General features: G+C 42.4%; 1 protein-coding gene and 1 pseudogene across 1 annotated transcript in view; one reads left to right on the top strand and one right to left on the bottom strand.

Annotated features, from left to right (window-relative positions):
* The window catches only part of NUP155 (nucleoporin 155kDa), an 88,775-nt gene that overhangs the window by 7,102 nt on the left and 76,684 nt on the right, over positions 1 to 4,989 (top strand). The window lies entirely within an intron of this gene.
* Positions 3,452 to 3,901, bottom strand: LOC105513500 (annotated as a pseudogene).

The raw sequence follows: 4,989 nt of genomic DNA, 5'->3' as shown, positions 1-4,989 counted from the left end.
TCATAGCAATTTTTCTTGTTGAAATGTAATAGTTGTAATAGCTGTGATGTGTGGTTGTGATTATTTTTCATGTACCCTGAAAGTTCCCCAGTTTGATATGTTACCATAACATATTCCTTTTTTTTTTTTTTTTTTTGAGATGGAGTCTCCCTCTGTCGCCCAGCCAGGCTGGACTGCAGTGGCGTGATCTCCACTCACTGCAAGCTTCGCCTCCCAGGTTCACGCCATTCTCCCGCCTCAGCCTCCCGAGTAGCTGGGACTACAGGCGCCCAACACCACACCCGGCTAATTTTTTTGTATTTTTAGTAGAGATGGTGTTTCACCATGTTAGCAAGGATGGTCTCGATCTCCTGACCTCGTGATCCGCCTGCCTCAGCCTCCCAAAATGCTGGGATTACAGGTGTGAGCCACCACACCCAGCCAACATATTCATTTTTATGCTAAATAATAAAACCTTTTTGTTTAGCTATATATCTTTTCAAGAGAAGTCAATGCAAAAATATTACAGAACAGATAAATGTGAGAATAATTGTTTTCTTTAAAATATGTTTTCAGCTGTGTGTGGTGGCTCACACCTGTAATCCCAGCACTTTAGGAGGCCAAGGCGGGCTGATCACCTGTGGTCGGGAGTTTGAGACCAGCCTCACCAACATGGAGAAACCCCATCTCTACTAAAAACACAAAATTAGCTGGGCATGGTGGCACATGCCTGTAATTGCAGCTACTTGAGAGGCTGAGGCAGGAGAATCACTTGAACCTGGGAGGCAGAGGTTATGGTGAGCTGAGATTGTGCCATTGCACTCCAGCCTGGGCAGTAAAAGCGAAAACTCCATCTCAAAAAAAAAACCATGTTTTCACTTTAATGAAATTTTTTACATTTCCATTAATATCCAACATGTTTATTTAACACATACATATTGATCTTATGTATCTGACACTCTTGTTGTGGTAGGAACAGTACTGAATGAGATGAATGTGGTTCCACCCTCATGGAACAAACAGTCCTACCTTACTGTGTGTCTTAGTCTGAGCTGCTAAAACAGAATACCATAGTCTATGATCAGCAGAAATTTATTTCTCAAGGTTCTGGAAGCTGGAAGTCCAAGATCAAGGTCTGGTGAAAGCCCACTTCCATGTTCATAGATGGCTGTCTTTTCACTCTGTCCTCACATGGCAGAGGGGTAGGGGAGTTCTTTGGGTCCTCTTTTATAAGGGCACTAATCCCATTCATGAGGTATACCCTCATGACCTAATAACCTTTCAAAGGTCCCACCTACAAATACTGTCACATTAAGAGTTAGGATTTAACCTGCATTTTAGGAGGACACAGATATTTGATCCATAGCAGTGTGTGTTCATTTAAAGAAAAATTATTTGAAGAATGAACTTATTTAAAAAAATGAAGGCACAAGTAATAGGTCCACAAATTCAATTTTTTTAAATTTATACTTAAATATTCAATTGGCTTTCTATTATAAATCCTAATTCCATCTGGATGATAAAAATGTAATCTTGGTCATTTCATTGTTCTCTAACCCCCAGCTATCTCAGCATTGGATCATAGTTTCAAGAGGCTGTGCCAATTATCAAAGGGCCCTGTGGGATGGCATGATGTAGGAGGATGGGGAATCCTAGTCCACATAAGTTGCCATTTGGCTGTTTTGTTCCTGTGTGGATGGCCTTTTCAGGGTGACTGGAAGCTTTCTTGAAAGTCTGGATCATATTTTTTTCGTCGTATTTTTTCTGCTTCATGTGAGCTTCTTAGATCTTTAGTTTGATGTCTTCTACTATTTTTAGAATTTTTTTCAGCTATTATCTTTATTTTTCTCTCTTTCTCTTTTACTTTCTGTTCAGCTGTTGTCTTTTTTTTTTTTTTTTTCCCCCAAGATGGAGTCTCGCCCTGTCGTCCAGGCTGGAGTGCAGTGGACTCTCTTGGTTCACTGCAACCTTCGCCTCCTGAGTTAAATACTTCTTGCCTCAGCCTCTGGAGTAGCTGGGACTACAGGTGTGGGCCACCACACCTGGCTAATTTTTTATTGTTATTAGAGATGGTGTTTCACTATATTGACCAGGGCTGGTCTTGAACTCCTGACCTCCAGTGATTTGCCCTCTTTAGCCTCCCAAAGTGCTGGGATTATAGGCGTGAGCCACTGCACCTGGCCCAGCCATTATCTTGAAATATTCTGATACATTCTCTTCTGAGATTTCAGCTATACTTTTGTTACATACCTCATTTTGGATGCTCCATTCTGTTTTTTGTTTTTCCACTTTCTGTCTCTGTCTCCCTTTTTTTTTTGTGGACGGAGTCTTAAGGTGCTGGGATTACAGGTGTGAGCCACTGTGCCCGGACCCCTTTTTTTTTTTTCTCTTTGGAGAGAGGATCTCCGTTGCCAAGGCTGGAGTACAGTGGCATGATCTCGGCTCACTGCAGCCTCGACCTCCTGGGTTCAAGTGATTCTTCTGCCTCACCCTCCCGAGTAGCTGGGATTATAGGCATGCACCACCACACCTGGCTAATTTTTGTATTTTTAGTAGAGACAGAGTTTCACCGGGTTGGCCAGGCTGGTCTTGAATTTCTGACCTCAGGTGATCTGCCCACCTCAGCCTCCCAAAGTGCTGGGATTACAAGCGTGAGCCACCGCTCCTGGTCTTCATTGGCTTTTTTTGGAGACTGAGTCTCACTCTGTTGCCCAGGCTGGAGTGTAGTGGCAATATCTTGGCTGACTGCAGCCTCCACCTCTCTGGTTCAAGCGACTCCCCTGTCTCAGCCTCCTGAGTAGCTGGGAATACAAGCGTGCGCCACCATGGCCGGCTAATTTTTTTTGTATTTTAGTAGAGATGGGGTTTCACCATGTTGGCCAGGATGGTCTCGATTTCCTGACCTCGTGATCTGCCCACCTCAGCCTCCCAAAATGCTGGGATTACAGGCATGAGCCACCGCACCCGGCCTCACTGACTTCCTATAATTTATCTCTCTGTCGAAGTTCTTTTTTTTTTTTTTCACTGCCACCAACAGCACTGTGCAGTTTTATTAACCATTCAAGTCCAGTAGCATCTGGTAAGATTGGGACAGAATTGGGATTGAAAAGTGAACAGATATTCAGCATCTAACAGTTCAAAAGAAGCCAGTACATACTCTTCACAAATATGTTTTCACAGAGCCAACACAGTACTAGCCATTAACCCAGTACACCAAGTGTACTGAAGTAGAAAAGATGCAACCAGAAAAATTGCTACATTAGAAAGACCAACACTTTAGAAAAAGAGTGAAACACTTTTGGTTTCTCCCCTTTAGCCCCTAAAACAACATCTTACAGTCTGAATCTACCTATACAGTCCTACATTAGCTTCTAAAATATTTGTCAGGAGGGAAAAAATAAAATGACACTGGCCAATACAGTCTTTGGATATTTAGGAAGGAGATAGGGAGAAAGTCAGTTCTCAGATCAAATTAGTCAGCTTCAGTCTCGTCAACAGGGTCTTTGGATTCTTTGTTCTTCCACGCTTCTTCATTGTGCTTATCCTTCTCTCACAAAAGCTCCAGTTTGGCAGCCATTTTTGGGTCTCGGTTCTCTTTGTTAGCTTCCATTTTGTGGGTCAGTTTCTCTTTGGCCGTTTTACTGAAGTTGTTGTTCTCTTATATTGCCTTCTGAAGCACTTCTTTCTCGTGCTCTCGTTTCTCAGCCAGCTACTTTAAGACCTCAACTTCATGGGACTTGCATCTTTCTTCTGCAGCTTCTAATTTCTTCTGAATTTCCTCCAGAGAAAGATCCTCCTTCCTTGGAGGGGAAAGGGGGAATTCTGGAACAGATTCTTTTGACCGAGGGCTGAGAATCAGCCCAAAAGCCTGGCCTGAGGCACCCTTCTCCAGTTCTTTCACCTGGATATCAGAAGACGCCATGGTGAATAGAAGACAAGCTAGACAGGCAGTGTATTCTGCACAATCAACTGGGATAAGGAAAGCCCTGCTCGGTCTGAGCCGCCTGACCACACTCTCAAAATTCTTTACCTTTTTTTTTTTTTTTTTTGTCTTTTTTATTTCTCCCTTTTTTTTTTCTTTTTTTTGAGACAGAGCCTTGCTGTGTTGCCCAGGCTTAAGTGCAGTGGTGTCATCTTGGCTTACTGCAACCTCCGCCTCCCAGGTTCAAGTGATTCTCATGCCTCAGCCTCCCGAGTAGCTGGGATTACAGGCCTGCACCACCATGCCTGGCTAATTTTTTCTATTTTTAATAGAGACAGATAGCCTGTTGGCCAGGCTGGTCTTGAACTCATGGCCTCAAGTGATCTACCTGTCTCAATCTCCCAACTTTACCTATTTGTACATATATCAATTAGATGATTTTTCCTATATAAAGCCTGTATGTATAGTTCATAGTAACTTTACATTTCTTGTCTGATACTTTGGATTCATATCTGAGTCTGGTTCTATTGATTACTTTGTTTCTTGACACTGGGGTTTTTTTTCTTGCTATTTTGTGTCTCATAATTTCTTATTGAAAGCTAGAAATCATGTGTAAGACAGTAGATACTGAGTAAGTAGCAAGTGGTATTTATTCTTAGAAATGCGCATATCTTTTCCTTGGCTCAGGTATCTTTATTGTATGGGGAATTGCCTTTTTCTAGGTCAGGACTTGAGCTGAATTTGGGTTTTGTTGTTGTCCTTAGGGTGCAAATTGGTTTACTGGAGATTTTTTCTCAGTGTTCCTCTTACATCCTCAGTCCTAGGCTTTTGCTATGATTCCATCCTTCTAAGATGGCCCTCTTCTTACTCTTGCCCCTGCCCCAGCAGTAGATTGCTATTCCTTGATGTTTGCAGCCCTGTTGCGGGGATGTTTGGAATGGGAAGCAGCATTTTCTTTTTTTTTATTTCCCTATTTTCCTGGTTCATGCTTAGCCATAAGCAGGTCTGGGTCCCTGGGTCTTGGAACTCAAACAGTTTTGTTTGCTCGTTTATTTTTTCATTATATATACATAATGAAAAATATTTAT

Source organism: Colobus angolensis, unplaced genomic scaffold, assembly GCF_000951035.1.
Source record: "Colobus angolensis palliatus isolate OR3802 unplaced genomic scaffold, Cang.pa_1.0 Scaffold230, whole genome shotgun sequence".
NCBI lineage: Eukaryota > Metazoa > Chordata > Mammalia > Primates > Cercopithecidae > Colobus > Colobus angolensis.
Note: the sequence above shows the minus strand (reverse complement) of the source record. Positions and strands in the feature narration are given on the sequence as shown.